Source organism: Equus asinus, chromosome 10 (genome assembly GCF_041296235.1).
Source record: "Equus asinus isolate D_3611 breed Donkey chromosome 10, EquAss-T2T_v2, whole genome shotgun sequence".
Lineage (NCBI taxonomy): Eukaryota > Metazoa > Chordata > Mammalia > Perissodactyla > Equidae > Equus > Equus asinus.
In genome coordinates this window covers 66,618,969-66,646,158 of record NC_091799.1, presented here as the reverse complement: position 1 = coordinate 66,646,158, position 27,190 = coordinate 66,618,969, and the positions used below count along the sequence as shown (strand labels likewise).

Here is a 27,190-nt window from a genome sequence, read left to right as displayed (position 1 = left end):
TCTCAACCTCAACCTCACACCTTATATAAAAATTAACTCAAACTAGATCACAGACTTAAATTTAAAATATAAAACTTTTGGAAAAAAATCTTGAAAATCTAGGGCTAGGCAAATAATTCTTAGATGACATCAAAATCATGATCCATCAAAGGAAAAATTGATAAATTGAAACTTATTAAAATTAAATACTTTTGCTCTTTGAAAGATCCTGTTAAGATGATGAAAAGATAACCTACAGACTGGGGGGAAATATTTGCAAACCTGACAAATGACTAGTATTTAGCATATATGATGAACTCTCAAAGCTCAACAGTAAAAAAAACAAACAATCCAATTAGAAAATGAGCAAAAGACATGAAGAGACATTTCACTGAGGAAGATACATAGATGGCAAATAAGCACATAAAAAGATGTTCAACATCATAAATCATTAGAGAAATGCAAATTAAAATCACAACAAGATATCACTATGCACATACCAGTATGGCTCAAATCCAAAACACTGACAACACCAAATGCTGTCAAGGATGTGGAGAAACCCAATCACTATACATTGGTGGAGGGAAAGTAAAATACTACAACCACTCTGGATAATAGTTTTGCAGTTTCTTTAAAAAATAAACATGCAACTACCATCCCATCCAGGAATTGCACTCCTGGGTATTTATCCCAGAGAAATGAAAAATTATGTTCACACAAAATCTGTACACAAATGTTTGTAGTAGTTTTATTCATAATAGCCCCAAACTGGGAACAATACAGATGTCCTTCAAAGGGTGAATACTTAAACAGATTGTGGTACATTCATATCATATACTACTACTCAGCAACAAAAAGAAATGAATTATTGATATACATGACTTTGATAAATCTCCAGAGAATTATACTAAGTGAAAGAAGGCAACCCCAAAAGATTACAGAATGTACAAATTTATCTAATGTTTTTGAAATGACAAATTAGAGAAACAGAAAACAGTGGTAGCTGGGAGTTAAAGACCTGGGTAGGGGGGTGGGAAGTAAGTGTGGTTATGAAAGGCCGACATGAGAGATCTTTATGGTGATGGAAATGTTCTGTTCTGTATCTTGATTGCATCAATGTCGATATCCTGGTTGTGATATGATACTATAGTTTTGTAAGATGTTACCATTAGGGGTAATTGGGTAAAAGAAATATGAGATTGCTCCGCATTATTTCTTACAACTGCATGTGACTCTAATTATCTCCAATAAAAAGTTTAATTTAATAATGAAAAAATGTTAATTGATATTCAACAATAGTTCAACATTGGCATCATTTACCAATATTGACATTAGTTATTTTGGATGTACTTGTTATGCCCTTATTAAAGTCATTTTGCTAACTTAAAAAAATGACCGAGTCCCCTACCCCCAATACACATGCGCTTGCATGCACACACCTGTACACACGTTTACCTAGATATTGGATGCTCCCAGTCTGCAGGTCTGGTGTGGTGCCTAGAAATCTCTATTTCTAGCAATCAGATAATTCCTATAACACACTAAACTACTGCTTGAGGTGAAATTTGGCATTGTTCCCCATCATTCTAAATTAATGTTCCAAGGTCACCTGTAAGTGACCATGTGGCCTCGGTGGTAGGATGGAGAGGTCCTTGAGTTTTACTACACAAACATCTTCCGCGGAAGTCTGGCTCCTGCTCTGTCCTAGGACCTGCTTCCTACTGGAACACGCCATAGTCTCCTCATTCCTGTGTGTGTGACACCTTCATCTTTGCTGACCTCTCCAGGCTGTGCCTGGTGACCCATTCAGTTTCACCTGGAGGGATAAATGTGGCATTCAGAGCCTTAGGGTTAAAATGAGGATCTTTTGAAAAGTACAATGAAGCTGATTTTAAAATAAAACTCATACCTTTGCAGATCATGATCCTGCAAACGGTAAAGAATGAGAAGAAAGTCTCCTGTCAAAACAAAAGCTCTGGACTCCATGTAATCACACTTCTTGTCTTGGCGGGAAGATCCACAGCCAAACTGAGGAATACCATTTCTTCCCAAAATCTATTTAAGGCAAACAGGGATTTAAAAGAGACGCGCAAGTTACCTCTGATACCAAATAGGAAGAATTAAAACCTGTAGTAGACAGCTGCTTGCTTCCCAAAATGTCTTGGCAGCCTTACAGCTGCAACTGTTCTGAAATCCGAGGAGTTAAATTCAAGAGAGGAAGTTGGGGGCTAAAGAATCAAGACTTGAGAATAGCAAAGCATTAGAAGGTGGAGAGGAATTTTGATTGACTAGGCAAGTAATCCACACCAAATAAATCTATGCTCAGGTAGGGGAGCAATGCAATGGGGCCGGGAAGGGGGATGAATATGTTTCGTGTAAATCTCACTTTTACTACCAAGCGCTTGAAGACCTTCTCCAGCATATTTCGTGGCCAGAGGTGGGCTCTGCTACCAAACATTTAGGCTTTCTCCTGGAGGACAAAGGGATAACCTGTATATTTTCTTGTCTCTATTAGAGGCAGATTAGGGGCATGAGCAGGGACTGGATATTCCTGAAAACTCCACTTGGTTTTTTTTACTAGCCAGAGGACTTGGTTGCAAACAACAGACAAAGATTTGGGAGTCATTGAGCAGAACAGGAATTTATCATCAGGAAACCAGAAGAACTTAGCTCAGAAAAGGAGTATGAACCAAAGCGGGCCATGCAGGGAGCTCACTGCCAAGGTCATGCCAGCCTTGTTGGGGGTCATTGCTGCTGTTGCCACCACTGCTATAAACCGAACGTTGCCAATGGCTCTGCTACCGCTGGACCCTGGGGGTCACAACTGTTGTCATCACACTAGGAGAGCTGCCTCCCCTCGGAACAAGCCTAATCAGGATGACAAATCAGGATCTCTGGGAGAGCCTAATGAATCAGGACATCCAGAAGTGTGGCCTATAAACTTGTATTTTAAAATAAACTCCCTAAGGTGATTTTAAAGATCTACCTGACTTGAGAAGCAATGACTTAAATGTGGACTGTTAAAGACTATTAATCATGTTATCTTCCTGCTCAAAGCCTTGTTTGTTTCCTGTTCAACATCATTCAATGGCTCGTTATTACCCAGGGAAAATTAAGTTCGGATTCTTTAAACTGGCGTTCAATACCCTACAATATGTGACCCTATCCCGTTTTTCCAGACGTATGTCCCCCTCTCCTCTGTGTACCCACTACACCAGTCCCCCGAGCTACCTTGATCTTTCCATGGCTGTTCCGACTCTCCATCTTCATCTGTTGAAATACTCTTCATTTTTCAAGTCACCTCTACCACATGCTTTGCTTAACTACTTCTCAGCTTTCTCTGAACTCTCTTTAGCACTTCACCTCTCTTTTGACATGTCATATTGTGACTTTTTGGCATAGATTTTGTGCATGTGTTATTTATAGAAATAGATAAGAACCTTTGCATCACCTATTGTATGGAGAATAGTACCTGACTCATCATAGATATTCAATAAATACATAAACAAAAGCCATCTTGGGAATTTTCCCTGTCAGATTTATAGAGTACATTAACCCTGATAAATGTTCCCAGTTAGAGGCAGAACTGGCCACAAATTCTGGTATCCTAAACAATAGTCTGTTTTGCAAGTTTGTAGATCATGATTCTTTAAAAGGTAGGGATGTTCACACTAAGCCCCCTCAACCACAAATGTCACCCTATCGCTGAAACGAATACCAATAAAACTATGTTTTGCATTGTTAGATCACACCTTTGCCTTCAAAAGTTAAAATTAAGAATGTCTATTAACTTAGAGCAAACAGGACTTACACAAATCATTTCTGTCGATGGTGGCAGGAGATAAATACTTCACTGTAAATATGTTGCAGTGAGTTTTAGATAGAAAATTCCAAACCCCAGATATCTAGGTACTTATTTTTTTAAGAAGTTAACCACAAAGAAAAGGGTGCCCATTTACCACTTAGGTCAAAGTGTAAAGCCCTGAAGTGGTAGATTGGCACAATGGTGTGTGGTTACTAAGGAAGAAGGACCGAGTTTTGGATGTCTTTCTTTGGATACGTTGTGTCAGAGAGTTACTGACATAAAATTATAAACACAGTGGTGTTTGCTTTCATTTTTCTCTGTATCTTGGATGCTTCTACCTTTTGTTTGGAAGTTACAAAACCAAGCCAAACCAAGACGAAAATAGAAAAACAAAACAAAACAAAAAGCTTAGCTTCTCTGCTTAGACCTGGCAGCTGATCAGAGCTGCATAAATAGAGAGGTGAAGGAAGTGTGGGGAGGGGCTTTATTAATGAAACTGTGGGGTGATCAGCGAGTTTGGAGGTTCCACATAGAATTCAATTCGGACTCAGGAAAGAATTGTGAAAAAGGGTCAACGTAGGATGATTTCATGACTCCATTTCTTCAACAAATATTTACTACATGTCTGCACTGCAGGTCTTGGGGTGAATAAGACAGACATAGTCTGTCTCCTCATGGGCTTTATTATTAAGTGAAAGAGACAATTAACAAATGATTTTACATGTGATTATTCTGCTGTGGTGACAATTAATACAACGGAGATGTATACAGTGTAGTCTAAGATTGTGTAACAGGGGTCCTGATCCTAACTCACCTCTTAGCCTCCAGACTTTTAGTAATTACCTTTACTGTTTGTCTCCAATTTGTTTAGCTCTTCTCTCTACTCATTATGTCAGTCTTGTCTGTTCCAGTCCACCGTCTTCTCAAGAGTTCTGGCAAATCATTAGACCTGTGTCACTTCATGCATTCAAAATTTGGAAAAGCCAATAGTCCTTTTCTGCATAGTATCCTACCCTGGACAGAGCTAATTAGAAGAATTATGATTGTGGATAATCCTAGACAAGATTCTTTAGATTTGCATCATTCCAAAAGTGAATCTGCATTGTCCACACAATGTAGTGTGAGACACCTCCATTAAATGACAATAATCCATGGCCCACCCCCTCCGAGAGCCCTCTCTGTTCCCTTCAGCGACAATGGGAGTGACGCCATAGCCTCTTTGAGATGATACTTCGAGCGAAATGCTAATAGCCAGACTTTGTTTCTGCTGAACTCTCAGGGGTTGGGAGCATTATCCCTGCTCAGGCGTATATACTCAGGTCAGTATCTAGAATCCTGACTAGGTAGGGCAATGCCCACAAACTGGCAAAGTTCTTGATTTTGACATTAGGTTTTCTCATTTCATTTTAGGTTATGAACAAAGAGACCTGCTATGAGCAAAAATTTTATGATTGTAGACATCAATTTATGGAGGAACAAAACTGGGGGTGAGAGAATCAACAAAGTTGTGTACGACCCATTTATTCATACAGTCAACCTTTGTTCATCCCTTCTATATACCTTGTTTGGGTCCCATGCTAAAGAGGACTCAAGATGAGAAAGATATAGTTCCAGTTTCTAGACAATAGGATGAACAGAGCTGATATAAAAAGATCATCCTCAAACAATAATATTGCTAGTAAAAAAAGTCTAAGAAAAAATTTAATACATAGCTAAGCTTGAAAACAAGTAAAGGAAATCCCCAGGTGCCAGAAACACAAAACAGAATTTGGAGCCAAGTCTCTCTAGGGAACATTGATAAATCAATATAAGCCTCAGAGGCCAAGGACTGGGGTATTAGTGGTTTCATGCAGCTGAGAGGTAAGGATTTGGGCTTCCCACAAAAGCCAGGGCTCACAAGGCTGTTCTGCCCATGATAATGAAATGGAAGGACACGAACCGCTGTCCAGGGAAGTGTCAACAAAACTATTATCTACCAAGGGAAAGTGGCATCCACCAGAGCCCCAAATCTGTGCCACAAGTATGAGAGGCTACAGATTCATTCTACCCTGTGGAAGAGGGATCATCAAACCAAAAGATTAACCTAGAAACTTTTCCAGATCCAATGAAGCCTTTGGGGTTCTAGAAGAGGCATCACAATATTATCTTAAAGAGATGTCTCCCATGTTGAGGGTCCCCAAGACCATGCTGAGGTTCGAAGATTTACTAGGAGGACTCACAGGACTTAGCATATAGTCGTACTCATGGCTAGGATTTATTACACTGAAAGGATACAAAGCATAATCAGCAAAGAAAAAAAGCACTTGGGCAAAGTTCGGAGACATCTAGTTAAAATTTTTCAAGAGTCCCCTCCTGGTAGAGTTACACAGGACACACTTAATTCCCCCAGAGAGGATTTGTTACAACACATGGGAAATGTAGTCTGCCAGGGAAGCTCGTTAGAGACTCAGTGCCTAGGATGTTAATTAGGGGCTTGGTCATGTAGGCATCCTCTGCCTAGCTCCTACCCAAATCCCAGACTCCCAGAAAGGAAGGACATGTTCATCATAAACCAAATTGTTTGTACAATTTAAGCAGAGTGAGCCACTCTAATTGTTCTGAAAATGGTGGAACCACTCTTGAAATCTAAGCCTGTGGTATGGAACCACAAAAAGACCTTAAGCATTCTCACCACACACACGCAAAAGGTAACTTGTGATGTGATGGACATGTTAAATAACAACTGTTGGAATCATTTCACAAGGTATACATTTATCAAAACATCATGTTGAATGCTTGAAATATGTTTGTAAATTATGCCTCAATAAAGCTGGGGGGGAAGCAAAAACAAGCAAACAAAACTGAAATCCATTTCTGTTGTTTACGACCAAGAATCTTGACCTATTTAAGAACAATCTGAAAGAGACTTTAAAATAATATGTGAGCTCTGTAGCCTCAAGATTTTGGTAGCTGGTGGTGGAACAGATACACAGAGACCTAAATATACACATATATAAAATGTGAAAAGTGCTGAGACAGAGACAGCTACAAATCATTCTGAGAACCCAGTGGAGAGAACCTTTTTCTTCCTGGGTGGAGTGGGGATAGGGTCCAGGTCAGGCTTCACAAGGGAGTAATATGAACTCAGTCTTTAAGTGTCTAGAAGATTTCATCATACAGAGAGGTGAGGAAAAAGATTTGTATTTAAGGGGAAAAGCATGATTAAATGTATAGCAGGAGGGAGCTGAGTCTGAGGATAAAGTAATTTAGAGTACGTGCACAATTAGATATAAGGTTGGGGAGAAAATGTGAAGAATGTCTGAAGAAGAATATGGGAAATCATCGTGGATAAGTAAGTGGAACCAAATTCTACGAAACCTTAAACTGACATTCCAAAGCATTTCAACATGATTCTTGTCTGATCTCTGTCAGTTTTAGAGATAAGGCATATTGGATGGCCAGCTGCATGAGCTGGCGGGAGAGAGCAGGTCATTGGATGGGGCATGGACCGGGACTGGAGGACAATAACCCTGCCCCAAGGCTAGTCACTGAAAACAGGACAAAACCTAGTAAATTCTTTTAGGTTTAAAGAAGACTCATTCAGATAAAAGAGCAGAAAGGAAGCAAAGAGCATAGGGGAAAATTAGAAAAATAGCAAGCTAAATTTAAATCTAACTGTACGTGGTTTAAACACCCTAATTAAAAGACAGAGATGGTAGTATATCAATATTGGCTCATCAGTTGTGTTACAGACTGAAATTCGTCCCCCTCAAATTTATATGTTGAAACCCTGACCCCCAGTGTGACTGTGTCTGGAGAGAGGGTCTTTAGCAGGCAGGTAAGGTTAAATGAGGTCGTAAGGGTGGGGCTCTAATCCACTAGAACTGCGGCCTTATAAGAGGAGGAAGAGAAGGAAATCTCTCTTTCAGTGTGTGTGTGTGTGTTTTCCCCCAGGAAAGGCCATGTGAGGACACAGTGAGAAGGCAGCTGTCTGCAAGCCAGGAAGAAAGACCTCACTAGAGGCTGAATAGGCTGGCATTTCGATCTTGGACTTCTCAGCTTCCAGAACAGTAAGAAATAAATTTCTATGTTTAAATCACCTGGTCTATGGTGTTTTGTTATCACAGCCACAGCAGAGTAAGACGAATTGTAACAAATGTACTACACTAATGCAAGACGTAAATAATAGAGAAAGAGGGTCAGGGGAGTAAGGGGATAGGTGGGAACCCTCTGTACTTTTCATTCAATTTTTTGTAAACTCAAAACTGCTCAAAAAAGAAAGTCTATTTGATTTTTTTTAAGGTAGAAATTGTCCAACTAGTTATAAAAGCAAGACTCACTGTATAGTGCCTACAAGAACTGCATGTTCACACACATCTAGGCCAGGAGCGAGAACACAACAGAGGAGCGACGGTGGAAACAGGTGACCAGAACCCTACCTAAACCCCCCGCAATTACTCCTAAACGCAGAGGGAAACTTTGGAGTTGCACACCTGAGCCCGCGGGGAGAGTCTCTCCCCGCCATTGGCGGGGAGATCCAGCCTGGTGCTCGGGGCGCCCGGAGGGTCCCAGAGAGAGACACGGAGGGCACGGAGATCTCCCAGCTGCCGCTGCCCGCCCCGCGGGACTAGGGATTGCCAGAGATCTCGGAGAGGACCGGGGCGGGGGGAATTTTCAAAGGCCGGTCCTGCGACCCGGAGGGGAAGCGCCGGAGCTCCGCCCGGGCAGCAGACAAAACTCTCTGTCTGCCGTTAGCAGAGGGACCACGCTGAACATTCACGGCTCCGGGAGAGGCCCGGAGAGAATCCCAGAGAGCGGGGCGACGCCCAGCTGCCGTTGCCCGCCCCGTGGGGCTAGGGATTGCCGGAGATCTCGGAGAGGACCGGGGCGGGGGGAAGTTTCAAAGGCCGGTTCTGCGACCCGGAGGGGAAGCGCCGGAGCTCCGCCCGGGCAGCAGACAAAACTCTCTGTCTGCCGTTAGCAGAGGGGCCACGCTGAACATTCACGGCTCCGGGAGAGGCCCGGAGAGAATCCCAGAGAGCGCGGCGACCCCCAGCTGCCGTTGCCCGCCCCGTGGGGCTAGGGATTGCCGGAGATCTCGGAGAGGACCGGGGCGGGGGGAAGTTTCAAAGGCCGGTCCTGCGACCCGGAGGGGAAGCGCCGGAGCTCCGCCCGGGCAGCAGACAAAACTCTCTGTCTGCCGTTAGCAGAGGGGCCACGCTGAGCAGTCACGGCTCCGGGAGAGGCCCGGAGAGAATCCCAGAGAGCGCGGCGACCCCCAGCTGCCGTTGCCCGCCCCGTGGGGCTAGGGATTGCCGGAGATCTCGGAGAGGACCGGGGCGGGGGGAAGTTTCAAAGGCCGGTCCTGCGACCCGGAGGGGAAGCGCCGGAGCTCCGCCAGGCAGCAGACAAAACTCTCTGTCTGCCATTAGCAGAGGGGCCACGCCCAGCATTCAGGGCTTCCGGCAGAGGCCGGGAGAGAAGCCCTGAGGGCGGGGCGACCCCCAGCTGCCGTTGCCCGCCCCCTGAGGCTAGGGATTGCCGGAGATCTCAGAGAGGACTGGGGCTGGAGAGAGTTCCAGAGACCCAGCTTAGTAGCCTAGGGGGAAACCCTACAGGCTCACAGCAGCCTTAGGGAAAGCCTCTGCACAGCACCAGTAGAAGGCACCCAGCCGCCAGCCACAAGGCTGGAAGACCCCAGGGCAAAAGCAGCATAGCTAGGTATACTAACCACAGACTGTAGAAGATGCCAATAGCTCTCCTGCGACCCATAGAGGACAAGTGAGTTTTGGTGGGAGCAGAGAGCAACGGAGCAACAAATATAAGTGATCCCACCCCTGGCCGCTGGAAAAGCCCATAACACCGTTGCAGGCCCCAAGGAGAGAGCACATCTAGGTGGGCTGCAACAGTAGGCACCTGCAGCCTGAAGCCCCCCTGTGACGGCCCCCACGGCAGAGGAGGGAATACAAAGGGCCACTGTGGCTACGAAGAGGGGCCCAGGCCCAGTTAGCAACTACGGACAGGGTTCCTGGTAGGTGAAGTATAAACAGCGGCTCCCCCCACCACAGCAGCTGAAACAAGTGAAAGGAGCAACTAAACTCTATCTCCATGCGGAGGCACAAATCAACAACATCAAGCAATATGAAAAAATACATTAAATCTCCAGAACAGAAAGAAGGTAACAAATACACAGAAAACAATCCCAAAGAAAATGAGATATATAACCTAAATGATGACGACTTCAAAACAGCCATCATTAAGATTCTCAATGAGTTAAGAGAGAACTCTGACCGACAACTCAACGAGTTCAGGAGCTATGTCACAAAAGAGTTTGATACGATAAAGAAGAACCAAACAGAAATATTGGAAATGAAGAACACAATAGAGGAGATTAAGAAAAATCTAGATGCGCTGAACAGTAGGGCCGATAATATGGAGGAAAGAATTAGCAATCTGGAAGATGGCAATATAGAATTGTTGCAGGCAGAGGAGGAGAGAGAAGCAAGACTTAAAAGAAATGAAGAAACTCTCCGAGAATTATCAGACACAATTAGGAGATGCAACGTAAGGATTATAGGTATACCAGAGGGAGAAGAGAAGGAGAAAGGGGCAGAAAACCTATTCAAAGAAATAATGGCTGAGAACTTCCCAAATCTGGTGAGGGAGATGGATCTGCAGGTGACAGAAGCCAATAGATCTCCAAACTTTATCAATGCAAGAAGACCAACTCCACGACATATAGTAGTGAAGCTAGCAAAAGTCAACGACAAGGAGAAAATATTAAGGACAGCCAGGCAAAAGAAACTAACCTACAAAGGAACCCCCATCAGGCTATCAGCAGATTTCTCGGCAGAAACTTTACAGGCTAGAAGAGAGTGGAATGATATATTCAAAAATCTGAAGGACAAAAATCTACAGCCGAGAATTCTCTACCCAGCGAAAATATCCTTCAAATACGATGGAGAAATAAAAACTTTTCCAGATAAACAAAAATTAAGGGAGTTTATTGCCACAAAACCTCCTCTTCAGGAAATCCTCAGGAAAACCCTCACTCCTGAAAAATCCAAAAAAGGAAAGGGGCTACAAAACCAAGAGCAGAGGAGATAAGTAGAAGGACAACAACAGAGAGTAGCAGCTCTACATCAGAACAGATTAAACCATGGGACGAGAAACAAAGGAAACTGAAGAAAACCGGAAAACAAGACACAAAATGGGAGTGGAAGGCCCCCACGTCTCAATAATCACTCTAAATGTAAATGGATTGAACTCCCCAATCAAAAGACACAGAGTGGCAGGATGGATCAAAGAACAAGATCCAACAATATGCTGCCTCCAGGAAACACACCTCAGCCCCAAAGACAAACACAGACTCAGAGTGAAGGGATGGAGAACAATACTCCAAGCTAATAATGAACAAAAGAAAGCAGGTGTCGCTATACTAATATCAGACAAGGTAGATTTCAAAGCAAAACAGATAAAGAAAGATAAAGAGGGACAGTATATAATGATAAAAGGGACTCTCCACCAAGAAGACATAACACTTATAAATATATACGCACCCAACACAGGAGCACCAAAATTTGTAAAGCAACTCTTAATAGAACTAAAAGAAGACATCAACAACAATACAATAATAGTAGGGGACCTCAACACACCATTAACACCAATGGACAGAACATCCAGACAGAAAATCAACAGGGAAATAATAGAATTAAATGAAAAATTAGACCAGATGGACTTAATAGATATATATAGAACACTTCATCCAAAAACAGCAGGTTACACATTCTTCTCAAGTGCACATGGAACATTCTCAAGGATTGACCATATTTTGGGAACCAAAGCAAACATCAATAAATACAAGAGAGTTGAAATAATATCAAGCATCTTTTCTGATCATAATGCTATTAAACTAGAAATCAACTACAAGAAAAAAGCAGAGAAAGGTGCAAAAATGTGGAGACTAAACAACACGCTTCTCAACAAACAATGGATCATTGAAGAAATTAAAGAAGAAATCAAATTTTATCTGGAGACTAATGAAAATGAGAACACGACATACCAAATCATTTGGGATGCAGCAAAAGCAGTCCTAAGAGGGAAATTCATCGCAATACAGGCTCACCTCACTAAACAAGAAAAAGCTCACATAAGCAACCTCAAACGACACCTAACAGAACTAGAAAAAGAAGAACAAACAAAGCCCAGAGTCAGTAGAAGGAGGGAAATAATAAAAATAAGAGCAGAAATAAACGATATTGAAACAAAAAAGACAATAGAAAGGATCAATGAAACAAAGAGTTGGTTCTTCGAAAGAATTAACAAAATTGACAAACCCCTAGCCAGACTCACCAAGAAAAAAAGAGAGAAATCGCAAATTAATAAAATCAGGAATGACAGAGGAGAAATCACAACAGATACCAATGAAATACAAGAGATCATAAGAGAATACTATGAAAAACTATATGCCAACAAATTGAACAACCTGGAAGAAATGGACAAATTCCTAGACTCCTACAATCTCCCCAAACTGAATCAGGAAGAAATGGAGAATCTGAATAGACCAATCACAAGTAAGGAAATAGAAACGGTAATCAAAAACCTCCCCAAAAACAAGAGTCCAGGACCAGACGGCTTCTCTGGAGAATTCTACCAAACATTCAAAGAAGACTTAATACCTATTCTCCTCAAACTGTTCCAGAAAATTGAGAAAGATGGAGAACTCCCTAACACATTCTATGAAGCCAACATCACTCTGATCCCCAAACCTGACAAGGACAACACAAAGAAGGAGAACTACAGGCCGATATCACTAATGAACATAGATGCAAAAATCCTCAACAAAATTTTGGCAAACCGATTACAGCAATACATCAAAAAGATTATACACCATGATCAAGTGGGATTTATACCAGGGACACAGGGATGGTTCAACATCCGCAAGTCAATCAATGTGATACACTACATCAACAAAATGAAAAACAAAAACCACATGATCATCTCAATAGATGCAGAGAAAGCATTCGACAAGATCCAACACCCATTTATGATAAAGACCCTCAGTAAAATGGGTATAGAAGGAAAGTACCTCAACATAATAAAGGCCATATATGATAGACCCACAGCAAACATCATACTCAACGGACAAAAGCTGAAAGCCATCCCTCTGAGGACAGGAACAAGACAAGGGTGCCCACTTTCACCACTCCTATTCAACATAGTACTGGAGGTGCTGGCCAGAGCAATTCGGCAGGAAAAAGAAATAAAAGGAATCCAAATAGGTAACGAAGAAGTAAAACTCTCGTTGTTTGCAGACGACATGATCTTATACATAGAAAACCCCAAAGAATCCACAGAAAAACTATTAGAAATAATCAACAACTACAGCAAAGTAGCAGGGTATAAAATTAACGTGCATAAATCAGTAGCATTTCTATACACTAACAATAAACTAACAGAAAAAGAACTCAAGAACTCTATCCCATTCACAATCGAAACGAAAAGAATAAAATACCTTGGGATAAACTTAACCAAGGAAGTGAAGGATCTATACAATGAAAACTACAAGACTTTCTTGAAAGAAATTGACGATGACATAAAGAGATGGAAAGACATTCCTTGCACATGGATTGGAAGAATAAACATAGTTAAAATGTCCATACTACCTAAAGCAATATACAGATTCAATGCTATCCCAATCAGAATCCCAAGAACATTCTTCACAGAAATTGAACAAACAATCCTAAAATTCATATGGGGCAACAAAAGACCGCGAATTGCTAAAGCAATCCTGAGCAAGAAAAACAAAGCCGGCGGAATCACAATCCCCGATTTCAAAACATACTACAAAGCTACAGTGATCAAAACAGCATGGTACTGGTACAAAAACAGGTCCACAGATCAATGGAACAGAATTGAAAGCCCAGAGATAAAACCACACATCTATGGACAGCTAATCTTCGACAAAGGAGCAGAGGGCCTACAATGGAGAAAAGAAAGTCTCTTCAACAAATGGTGCTGGGAAAACTGGTCAGCCACATGCAAAAGATTGAAAATCGACCATTCTTTTTCACCACACACCAAAATAAACTCAAAATGGATCAAAGACCTAAAGATTAGGCCTGAGACAATAAGTCTTTTGGAAGAGAATATAGGCAGTACACTCTTTGACATCAGTTTCAAAAGAATCTTTTCGGACACTGTAACTCCTCAGTTGAGGGAAACAATAGAAAGAATAAACAAATGGGACTTCATCAGACTAAAGAGCTTCTTCAAGGCAAAGGAAAACAGAATTGAAACAAAAAAACAGCTCACTAATTGGGAAAAAATATTTACAAGCCACTTATCCGACAAAGGGTTAATCTCCATAATATACAAAGAACTCACACGGCTTAACAACAAAAAAACAAACAACCCGATCAAAAAATGGGCAGAGGACATGAACAGACATTTCTCAAAAGAAGATATGAATATGGCCAATAGACACATGAAAAGATGTTCATCATCGCTAATCATCAGGGAAATGCAAATCAAAACTACACTAAGATATCACCTTACCCCCGTTAGATTGGCAAAAACATCCAAAACCAAGAACGACAAATGTTGGAGAGGTTGTGGAGAAAGAGGAACCCTCATACACTGTTGGTGGGAATGCAAACTGGTACAGCCACTATGGAAAACAGTATGGAGATTTCTCAAAAAGTTAAAAATAGAAATACCCTATGACCCAGCCATCCCATTACTGGGTATCTATCCTAAGAACCTGATATCAGATATCTCAAGAGTCCGTTGCACCCCTATGTTCATCGCAGCATTATTTACAATAGCCAAGACGTGGAACCAGCCTACATGCCCAGAAACTGATGATTGGATAAAGAAGATGTGGTATATATACACAATGGAATACTACTCAGCCATAAAAAAAGACGAAATTGGCCCATTCACAACAACGTGGATGGACCTCGAGGGCATTATGTTAAGCGAAATAAGTCAGTCAGAGAAAGACGAACTCTATATGACTCCACTCATAGGTGGAAATTAGTATATTGAGAAGGAGATCTGATCGGTGGTTACCAGGGAAAAGGGGGGGTGGGGGGAGGGCACGGAGGGGGAAGTGGTGTACCCACAATATGACTAACAAAAATGTACAACTGAAATCTCAAAAGGTTGTAATCTATCATAACATTAATAAAAAAATAAATAAAAAAAAAAAAAAAAAAAAAAAAAAAGAACTGCATGTTAATGATAAAGACACAAAAAGGTTAAAAGTAAAAGGACAGAAAACGATATACCAGGCTAACGCTAATCAAAACGAAGCTGGAGAGGGGTTGGCCGGTGGCTGAGTGGTTAAATTTACGTGGGCTGCACTTCTGCAGCCCAAGTTTGCTGGTTCAGATCCCAGGTGTGGACCTACTCCACTCATCAGCCATGCTGTGGAGGCCTCCCACATACAAAATAGAGGAAGACTGGCACAGATGTTAGCTCAGGGCTAATCTTTCTCAAGTGAAAAAAAAGAAAGAGGAAGGTTGGCAACAGATGTCAGCTCAGGGCGAGTCTTCCTCACCAAAAAATAAATAAATAAATAGAAATAAGCTGGAGAACTAGATGAATATCAGACAAAGAAGGTTTCAAAGCAAAGAATCTTGCCAGGGACATAGAAAGTTAATTCATAATGATAAAAGGTTAACCTACTACAAGGACATAACAAGCTTAAACATTTATAGGCCTAATAGCAGAACTTCAAATAAACGTGAAGCAAAAACTGATACAACGGCATGGAACAGTAGATAAATCCATAATCATAGTCAGAGATTTCAGTAGCCTGTCTCAGTAATTAACAGAATAAAGAAAAAGTCAGTCAGGCTATAGAAGGCTTGAACAACTTTGTCAACCAACATGACCTAATTGATGTTTACAGAACACTCCACCCCAAATGCCAGAAGACATGCTCTTTTCAAATGCATACACAATGTTTATCAAGATACATCATACAAGTCTTGATAAATTTTAAATGATTCAAGTCATACAGAGTATATTTTCTGACCATTGGGGAATTAAACAAAAAATCAATAAGAGAAAGATCTTTGGGAAATCTCTATATAATTGGAAACTAAATAACACACTTTTAAATAACTAATGGAACAAAGGCAAATAATGAAAATGGAAATTTTAAAGTATTTTGAACTAAGTGCAAATGAAAACACAGCATATCAAATTGTACGGGATGCCTCAGTGGCAGGGTGAGAAACAGCCCCCACATATGTCCGCATACTCACATCCAGGATCTGTCCATCTTACCTTATATCGCAGAAGAGACTTTACAGATGTGATTAAGTTAAGAATCTTGAGATGGGGACATTATCCTCAGTTATTAGAGTGGGCAATGTAATCACAGTAATCCTTAGAAGAGGAACCGAAGAGGAGTCAGATCAGAGGAGAGGGTGATGTGATGACAGAAGCAGAGATTGGAGTGACGCATTTTGAAAATGGAGGAAGGGGCCACAAGCCAAAGAATACAGGCCACACAAGAAGATGGAAAAGGCAAGGAAACAGATTCTCTCCTCAGAGAGTCCAGAAGGAACCAGCCCTGCCAACACCCTGACTTTGGTAAATCTGAAGTAAATCTGAATTTGGACTTTAAACCTCCAAAATTTTATAAGAACAACTTTGTGTTGTTTTAAGCCAGTAAGTTTGTGGTAATTTTTAACCAAGGGAACAAAAATCTAATACAGCTTTTAAAACAGTATTTAGAAGGAAATTTATGGCACCTAAAGCCTCAGCTTTTGCCTGAGGAAGCTGGGAAAAAAGAAACAAATTAAATCCAAAGTAGCAGAAGAAAGGAAATGATAAAAATCAGAGCAAAAATCAATGAAATAGAAAGCAGAAAGACAGTACCAGATTGGTTTAACACTCAAATATCAATCAACTTAATTCACCACACAAGGTTGTATTTTTCTTTTAGCCAAAAACCGAAAACAACCACAACAACACTCTATGATCATTTCAATAGATGCAGAAAAAGGATTTGACAAAATCCACATCAATTTCTTAATAAACAAAAGAAAAAATTCTTGCAAACTGGGAATAGAAGGGAACTTCCTCAATCTGATGAAGTGCATTTATGAAAAACCTATGGCTAACATCACATACAACAGTGAATATTGGATGTTCACCCCGATAAATTTAGGAACAAGACAAGAATACGCACTTTTGCCATTTCTATTCAACATTATATTGGAGGGTCTACCCAGTGCAATAAGGCTAAAATAAATAAAGAAAGAACAACCAGATTAGAAAGAAAGAAGTAAAAGTGTCTTTATTTACAGAAGACATGATTGTCTATGCAGAAAATCAGGTGGAAGATATTAAAAAGTTACTAGAATTAATAAATAAGTTTGGCAATGTTGCAGGATTCAAGGTCAATATATAAAAAGCAATTGTATTCCTATATATTAGCAAGGAACAAGTGGAAATTAAAATAACATTTAAAAAGCATCAAAAATGTGAAATACTTAGGGATAAATCTGATAAAAGTTGTGTAATATATGTACACTGAAAAGTACAAAACATTGCTGAGAAAAATTAAGGGGGACCACCTGGTTGAACTGAGCTGCCTGGGAATACATGGAATGCACACACTCCCCTCAAATATCTACGAGCTGCTTCAGTCTACTGTGTGTTATAAGTTTCACCATCCACACCGGGTGTTACAATATTTCCTCTGATTTTAGATAACTTACCTTCCCACCACTGTACAATGAATCGCACACTACAACCTTTCTAATACCCACTTTCTCAAATAAATGCCAAGTCTTTTTCAGGTAAAGTGTCATATTTATCGTATTATTATAAATTTCCTTTTTTTCCAACTTGAAAGCATTCCCTGTTTATTAACTGATAACAATTGTCACAATTATAACAATAATCGTGGGAAGAACCTTAGTTCATCCTTCTAATAGGCCTGTTGATCTGGTCTTCCCTGTGGCCAGCATCTCCACCTTCTAGAAAAGTGTGGTCCTTCTCTTCTTTCCGCCTCCTGGAGAAGATAATTTGAATGGCCACAGGAAGTTGCGTCTTTGAAGCGTTTTCTAACAGTATCCATAGATCTCATGAATCAGATCCTCCATGCATGCAGATGATGCCATTTGCCAAGAGATGAAGCAATCAAAGTGTTACCTGTCAGAACAATTCACTTGATTTTGCCATAACCACACTTGTAGATAACTCATTTACTGACTTCAGGTTTGGGTACCCCCATGAGATATATGGCTCCACAATCCTCAACATTTTAACTGAAGCCTTGTTGAGCTTAACAGAGGTGCCTTTGAAGAGCTGGCGAAAGTGAAGAAGCTGCAACCGCTTTCGGATCTTTGAGCTCACACCATTAATACCTCTGACTCTGAAGACAAATGCCCATTTGGGTTCTGCAGTTACATAGAAGTTGCCTGCTTTTCTTGCCATCCTTGCCGTTTGGATCTCACTTCTGTGCATCTGCCTATTTTCCTTATGACAGTGCTTAGCTGTTTGATAGATGTGTTTCCACCTTTCCTTTTAAAGCATCTTTTGGGAAAACTTCTTTCTCAGGCACTTGATCTTCAGCTCTGTGAAATTCTTTTGCTTTTTCTTAAAGGTTTCTGGCATAGCAGGAACCTTCTTTTTTCTTTTCCTCTACACTCTCCATGTTTCCTGCCAGAAAAGAGGCTTCTTTTGAATTTCTTAATCGTTTAATGTGTAAAACTGTGCTACCATTTTTATTAGGTTCCTATATCTTTGTGTGAGTGTGTGAGGAAGATTGGCCCTGAGCTAACATCTGTTGCCAATCTTTCTCTTTTTGCTTGAGCAAGATGGTCGCTGAGCCAACATCCATACCAATCTTCTACTTTGTGTATGGGATGCCACCACAGCATGGCTTGATGAGCGGGTGCATGAACTTAACCACTACGCCACTGGGCTGGCCCCTATCTCTTTTTTTCAATGTGTCACTGATGAAGTTTTTGAGTGTTGTCTCTCTAAGCTCTTCTTTTCACAAAAGCCCTGCGGTTTTTATTACACTATTGTGCATAGCACGGTAATTTTTATGATGACATATGTCACATTATAGCAGAACTATACCAGGATTGTGGGATAGACCCTTGAAAGATTATTCTTGGGTCCAATAGCTGTGCATGCATTCACACACACACTCAATCACTCACACAGAGCCTTGTTTAAATAATACTAGGCTGGAGTCCTGTCATATAAGTTTGTTTTAGGGCTGACAGGAAAAATAGTCTCCTTTTCAGAGTCAGCCTACACAATGGCTCTTAGTTGCAGAACATGAGTCCCCGGTTCCTTCTGACCAGTGACTGATCTTGGATGAGATGGAGACCATTAGCACTGGTCAGCCGGTTAGGATAAGCATTAAATCAGTTCATACATAACGGATCAAGCTTAACAATGACCCACTCTCTGGGCATTTAGGTGCTGGAAACAGTAGAGGTCAAAGCATGTTCCATCACGGCCTGCATCAGAATCAGCTGTGGACCAAGAAGGTTCCCAGGCCCCACTCCGGATCTGCCAAATCAGAACCTCCAGAATTAGGACCAAGGAATCAGTACTTTGACAGTCAGTCATCCTCAGGCATCCTGAACTTTTTGAGAACCGCTGGACTAGAATGTCTACCTGAATTGCAGCAACATACAAGGCAGAGCCGGGTTCCCAGGTACTTGATAAAGGGCCAAACTACTTTTCACTTAAAACAGCTGGCCCTTACTCTGTTTTACATATCATTATTGTCCAATTACAATGGCTTTTATCTGATTTTGGACCATTATTGTTGAGGATTTGTTGTGGGTGCCACACGTCGACCTGTTGTGAGGAATACGGGTTGATGGAAAGAAAGGAAAGTGCCAGAGAAGGGTTTGACATATCAGATAGTGTTATTTTGTAGCTGGTTCATTAAGTTCATATCCCATCCAGCTGTCAAAATTTTTTTTAGAACTTTGAATTAAATTTTCTGGTGTGTTCTGAAACAAAGACAGGACATTTTAGCTTCCCAATGAGTAATTTCTTTCTTCTATTATCTAGCCACTGATTAACCTGGCACAAAGTTCTGTATTTGTGTACAAGATGGGTTGGGAGCAAAACAGCAGTTAAAAGTGGCAGAGATGTTATGAGTGCCTTAAAGGAATAGCCTTATTTTTCTGGAGAAGATAACCATTATTATGATGTACCATACAGTAATGCCTTATAATTATCAGCAAGTGTTAATGTGATGTTTAACATCTTCCACTTTGGAAGGTGATTATTTTATTATGATTCAAGTCACAGGTAAAATAATGAAAGATCTTAACTCTCTCCTTAGTAGTCCCAAATATGTTTTACAAAGTAACTCTAGTACTTAGCATGCTGGGAAGAAAAAAGGAAGTTCTATCTTCTAGTGTGTGCAAGAGGACACTGTAATAAAGATGTATTTTTGAAGTAAACAATGAAGAAAATGGGCATGAAAGTGTAGAACTAAGATGGATTTGCTTTGTCTCTTCTGAAATTATTGAAACAAGAACTACCAAGATGAAGTTTATTGTGTGTGCCTTGTAAAATGGCACCACGCAACAGATAATCAACGTGAGAACTAGCTAAATACCAGAAACCACCATTCCCAGAAGTTGTGCTGATAATTCATCCTGCCCAGCCTTTTCTAAACAAGACTTGACCTTACTTGTTCAAGAATTCTCGCTTTCTGATGGTATGACAAGTATCAAGTTTGGCGAAGTATTTAGGAGTAAAATGTGATATCTACAACTTCCTTTCAAAGAGTTTAGATATATATGATTTCCAGAGAAAGAAAAAGCAAATATGGCAAAATATTAACAGTTGTTGACTCTAAGAAGAAGGTATATGGAGGCTCACTGAACTATTCTCCCAACTTTTCTGAATGTTTGAAAATTTCCATAATATAAATTTTGAGGGGGGGGGGGAAGAAATACATGATTTCACCACTTAACATCAATGAAAATATTTAGTCACTCCAGAAACCCCTGAAATCATACCCAAGCCTGTGAGCACAATTTATTGTGTAATTCTGGTTTTATGGCTTAGAGTGGCACCCTAAAATTAAGGCTGAAGAAGAAGGAAGTGAAACCTGAAACTGCCCTACCCATTGTATGACTTGTACGTTAAACATTATGGTGGTTTCTACCTTTAGGCCTATTCTCGTGAGATTATTCCTCTTTCTAGGGTTGACTAGGAACTGAATTGTCCAGAAATTAGTGCGGAGATCAAAATGAGGAGCTTGAGCAGAGAACAGATTTTACACAGGTATTCAAACCAATGAGATTGTAAAATAGGAAAAGGTTTCTACATAGACTTGAGTCCATGAGTAAAATTTCATTTATCAAAATAAATGACAAGGTAGATTTACTCATGGAGTGAAATAATGGAATCAGGATTTTCTCCTGGAACAGTCACAGAAGTTTATATTTTTTATATGTTATGTATATTTCCATTTCAAGAACTTGAAGCAACTGGTTCATCTCAGATTCTCTTCTCCTCTCTCCCTGTCATCATCTGTTCTCTCCAGTCCCTATTACTTCAATCTCAGCCTCTCACACTTGAGGTGTGGCTCCGGGCAATGGACCACATCTCCTCTGAAGAATGAAGAGGGGGGCTAACGTACCTCACAATCCTCCTGGATCCCGTATCAGTTCAACCTCATTTTCATTTGCCAGTGAATTGTCTTGTTTACTCTCCCCACATCCTGGGAACCTGCCAGCCCCTGGATCTCTCCAATCAATAATTTAAATGCCCCTTCTCTGAAACAGGAACAATTGATATTATTCTCTCTCTCTCTCTCTCTCTCCCTCTTTCCTACTAGCTTCCATTTCTGTAAGTCCAACAAATGACTACTTCCTGAGTTTCTAATATTAGCCTCTAATAGGCTACCTGACCTATTAACCCTTTCACAGCTGGCTCCCCTCTGCACCTGCTGGACCCATTATAGTTCCACATACCGTGGAAACCAAAAGATTCTTAAAACCTGCTTAGTAGATGCTGGTTTCCATTCTCCTAGGAATGCAAGTTCATGGCAGGCAATGCATCTAATGTGGGCAGTTGGATCTAGTTATATTCTCTACTGAACCTCTTAGGTATAGCCCCAAGACTTCCCGGTTACCAAATATTTCCATCTACCTTGCCATGAGCATCCTCTCCCGGATGCATGGTTAAAGTGATGACCAGACACAGAAACACCTGTGCATACTTTCCTAAAGCACCTTCAGGATGACAGGTATTTTGTACGCTCATCTGCTGCTGCTATTATTGGAAGCACTTCATACTGACTAAGCTGTTACTGAGGATGAAGTGGATTAAGACTTAGGGAGTCTGAGCCGCAAACACATGACACAGGGCTTTGGGGGCAGGCTGGGTGGTGTGCGGTTTTTTCAGCACCACACCTCAAATGCTCAGCAGGGCAGCCTGTGTTAAGGGCACTTTTTAAGCAGCAGCGAAGTAATTCAAGTGTTTGAATGACTCACCTGAACTGATCCTCCACTGAAGCTCAGGGGATGGGCAGACTGGCAGCACAATGCCATGGGAAAAAGGACTAGAGGGGAAGCCAGGGAACCACAGATGCCCCCCTACTGGGCAGATGAATCACTGTGTGCCTCTGTTCCCGGTGAAGTTCAGAGACAACACCTGCCTCCTCCTTGCCTTGTGAGGTTGTTTTGAGGGCTGCAGGTAATGCTGACCAGATGCTTAGAACTCTGAAAGGTGCTAGAGACAAACACAGACGGAATACCAATCACACTGAACACTGGGAACCCTAGGCCCTTTCCTGAAGAGAGAGCAGGGTATTGTTTATGTTGTTTTTAAGAGCAAACATCTGGGCCTGCCGGTGGTGCAGCGGTTAAGTGCGCACATTCTGCTTCAGCAGCCTGAGGTTCGCCGGTCCTTTCCAGGGTGCGGACATGGCACCGCTTGGCACGCCGCGCTGTGGTAGGCATCCCACATAGAAAGTAGAGGAAGATGGGCACAGATTTTAGCTCACGGCCAGGCTTCCTCAGCAAAAAGAGGAGGATTGGTAGCTCAGGGCTAATCTTCCTCAAAAAAAAAAAAAAGAACAAACATCTTTACATGATGATCTAATTATTAACTAGAGAGCCATTTGATACGAAGCATTCAACTAAGTTGTGATGTGGCTGCCCCTCAAGTAGAGTCCTAGAGGCGGGGCAGAGAGAGAGCAAGAGCCCTTGAGCAGTGTGTGCTGGAGACTGGAGATCTCTTATGAACTGCATCTGTTCAGAGTGTGAGAGCGCCAGCAAATAGTATCAAAAATCCCGTCACGTTCCAGCAGAGGCATTTGCTGAAAGCCTAGTGAAGTGGGCCTGGAGCAGCGTGCACCTGCCAGCCACTACCCATGGGTCTGACTTGTGGATCCCACCAGCACCCAAGTGAAGAGAGGGAAGTGCTGAGGGCAAAAGGCACACCCAAGCGAAATGTCTGGATAGATCTCGCTTCTCCAGAGGATACGTAGAATAAACAACAAGTAATAAAATGAAGCCTGTGGAAAAATACCAAAAACAAGAGAAGGGGCGTCATTCTCAGATTCAGATAATTCATAGGTCCCTAAAAATATTTCCTACAGGAATCAGAAAAACACAGAGTTTGGACAGGTTTACTTCCTCAGAAGAAGGCAAAGTAACTGACCTCTTTGTAACAGGTTCAGAAAAGCGCAGGATGGGTTGAGATGCCAAGACAATGAAAGGAAAGGAAAAGGGAGGCTGGTGAGATGAACTCTGAAATAGCAGAGCTAAAACTCATCATGGAGACAATAAACAACACAATTGGCAATGTGGCATCACCTTTCTTGAGGGCCGTGCCCATCTTCCTCCACTTTATATGCGAAACGCCTGCCACAGCATGGCCTGATAAGTGGTACCATCTGGGCTTGGGATCCGAACCCCCAAACCCTGGCTGTCAAAGCGGAGTGTGGGAACTTAACCGCTATGCCACTGGGCAGACCCCTAATGAGGACTTTTTATAGTAGAAAAACAAGTTTCCACTAATAAGGAATCACCTGAATGAATTACAATATTGAAATGAACATAGCATTAATAATATTAGGCAACTATTAAACATAATGATATTAATATTTACTTAGCACAGAAACAAAGATTTTATTTCACACATGCTATACTATAATGAAAAAAATAAAGCAGTTTACAAAATAACACATAGAGTAAAATCTTTTTCAAAAAAGTTTGTGTGTGAAGCATAGAAAAGCAGTCTGGAAAGATCGCATTGTTAACTTTTGCTGCATAACAAATCACTCTAAAACTTAGTGGCTTAAAACAACCACCCTTTCTTTAGTTCATGATTTTGCAGGGTGACGATTTGGGCTGGGTTCTTCTGGTCTTGGGCTCCCTCGTGCCTCTGCGGTCAGCAGCTAGCTGGCTGGACGCTGGCTGGTATAGGTTGGCCTCAGCTGGGACAGCTCATCTCTGCTCTTCCCGGTCTCTCATTCCCAAGGAAAGCAGCCTGGGTTCAATCACATAGTGGCCCCCAGGGTTCTGAGGGTGAGAGTGAATCCTGAGTTGAGAACTCCCACATTACTTCTCCCACATTCTGTTGGCCAAAGTAAATCACAAGGCCAGCTCGGATTCAAGGGGAGGGAAAATGGACTCAACCTCTTGACGTAAGGAGCTGCCAGGTCACATTGCAAAGGGGTGTGGAAGGGAATAATTGTGGCAATTTTAGCATACAATCCACCACAAGGATATACAGATAGGTTAGCAGTGCATATTCAGGACATGGAATTACAGGTGATTTTCACCTTACTCTTTATATTTTTCTATATTAGCAACATTTTTTATAATAAGCATGTATTACTTTTGTTACCAAAATCAAGTTATTTCCATCTTAAAATTTTACCGAAAGTTTTTAATGCATTGCAAAATGATCATGATATAACCTTGAGTGAAAAAACATGATAGAAAATTATGAAGTATATACACAGTTTATCCTAAAACAAAATGCACAGAGAAAGGTCTAAAAGGAATTATCAAAATGTTAACAACAGTACCATTTGGGTATGGGGTTATGAGTATTCTTATATTTTTAAGACTTCCTATATCTTCTATAATTAAAAGAAAATGCTTTATTAATTATAAAAGAGAGCATGAAAACTGAAAAAAAGTTTTAAAAATGGCATTTAAGGGGCCAGCCCAGTGGCACAGCAGTTAAGTTTGCATGTTCCACCTTGGCAGTCCAGGGTTCACTGGTTTGGATCCTGGGTGCGGACCTATGCACCACTTGTCAAACCATGCTGTGGCAGGCGACCCACATAAAATAGAGGAAGATGGGCATGGATGTTAGCTCAGGGCCAGTCTTCCTCAGCAAAAAGAGGAGGATTGGCAGCAGATGTTAGCTCAGGGCTAATCTTCCTCAAAAAAAATAAAAAATTAAAAAAAAATGACACTTAAAAGAAGGCTAAGCATTAATGTCTAAAAGACATCCGGGAAGCAAGAGTAGGAGTGTGCCCCACACTGCAAATGATTGACTCAGTGCTCTGCACCTCAAATCGAATGATAGGAAAATCATTTTTGCTGAAAAACAATGATGAACTTGTTTGTCTCCTTAGACAAAGGCATTCAGCAAAATGTCAGTCATGCGGATTTGGGGAAAATTATAGTGCCAGTTCCACAGCCTTCAACACAATTTAGTAAAAGCTCTATAGTGTGGAGTTGATGGACATCGCCTGGCCCCATTAAAGCTTCTGCTCTTTTGATTTCTTATATCTGTGTCCAATTGATTGGGACTCCAAAGGCCCGAGTGATCGGTTGATACCCTCACCTCCAACAGCAAAGCCAGACAGGTGTGAGGAAGAGAGGCTCCTAGGGCACAAAACTGAAGGAGGCTCTCCTTGTCCAGGACAGCCTGCACCAGCGCCACCCTGGGAGTGCATCCCTCCTTGAATGTTGCCCCGGGCATCTGTCTTGCCTCATCCTAGTGCTGGCCCTGCCTTAGAGAACGAGTCTCGCTCTTCCTTACCAGAACAGAAATACTCTCTGATTACGGGTCTCACGCCAGGGAGACTGACAGTGTCTCAGCCTCGGTTCCCAGAAAAAAGAGCCTGAAGCCGAGGGCTCATGTGTGGGTACTTTTCCAGGGAATGCAGTCCCAGGAAGCGGGAGTGATGCACTAGGGCAGTGAGGCAGGGAAGGAGAAAGAACCATGCGAAGAGGCCGCCAATAAGTACAACTGATAACTCAAAAGCGTGAGATTGTGCCCCTGAGAAACCACACAAACAGCATCTCAGCGTCATCTTGGGGAAGGGAAGGGGGAAAAAGGGAAGAATTTATCCACAGGTTCCCATCTTTCGTTGGTCAAAATTTCTCCCTATGAGGCATTAATTCCCCCAGGCTGCTAGGGCACACTTAAGCAGTACTATTAGAGCCGGACAAGACAAGAGGCACCTCTGCCCTGGGCTTCATGCTTAGACTTGCCCTGCATGCCACAAACCCTGCACATCATAGACACACACACACGCACACACACAAATACTAGACAACATGTCTGCCACTTGGGATCCTACCATCATTACTGGCACAGCACAACCTCTAACCCCAAACACCTTCTCCTGTTCTGGCCCCCGGGGAATACTTCTTCACATGGCTTGCCCTATATCCTCGAAACAAAAGGCAATGGTGTCAAAATGCCGCTGGGATTTGTGGGCTGTTCCACGGCCAGCAAGGCCAACCCCTTTTCGGGTTTCAGGGCAGATTTGAGCAGCACAAGTGCTGAGGTTAGAAAAAAGACAAGTTCCTTAACTTGTCAGATCCTTCTCAGAGAGCAGGAAGGCCGTAGATTCTTCCACAGTGAGGTATTTCCCGACAGTGCCGAGTATTCTTGTTTTTCTTCGTGTTCCAATTCCTGGTTCCGGAGGAACTGACAAATTAATGTTGTGTTCACAACAGTTGCATATGGTGGCAGAGGAACATTTTGTAACATTAAACAAGTTGTTTTACTCTTAAATTTGTGTTGTCCCTCAGATCCTAAACCACCTGCTAGATTTTGCTTTGTGAGGCAGTTCCTGGGTCTCTGAAAACTTCCTTTCTACTTTTTGCCTACAGGGAAGCGCATGAGGGGGCTGCGAGGCCCCAGGTGGAAGGGACTTGCTCCTCTTTTCTGATGGCTGGATGTTCCCGTCAGCATCACCTCCACAAGGCCCTCCGGCCTGGCAGTGAGAGCTGATTCGTGTCCAGTTTTTTGTGGCGTTCCCAGAACCAGCATCATGGCATCCACTGGCCAGGTAACTTTCCCTATTCACAACTCTCTGCCCCAGTTCCACAGCGCCCTCCTCCAAGCTTCCAGTTTCTTTTTTCTCCCAGTCCTGGGCACAGTAGCTTCCACAGATACTATCTTCACGTTACCTTCATGACCCCTCTTCAGTTT

The 27,190-nt window shown here is 41.8% G+C and overlaps 1 pseudogene; it reads right to left on the bottom strand.

Moving 5' to 3' along the window:
• Positions 1-17,701: 17,701 nt before the first annotated feature.
• On the bottom strand, positions 17,702-18,443 carry LOC106843339 (large ribosomal subunit protein uL30 pseudogene; annotated as a pseudogene).
• Positions 18,444-27,190: the final 8,747 nt, after the last annotated feature.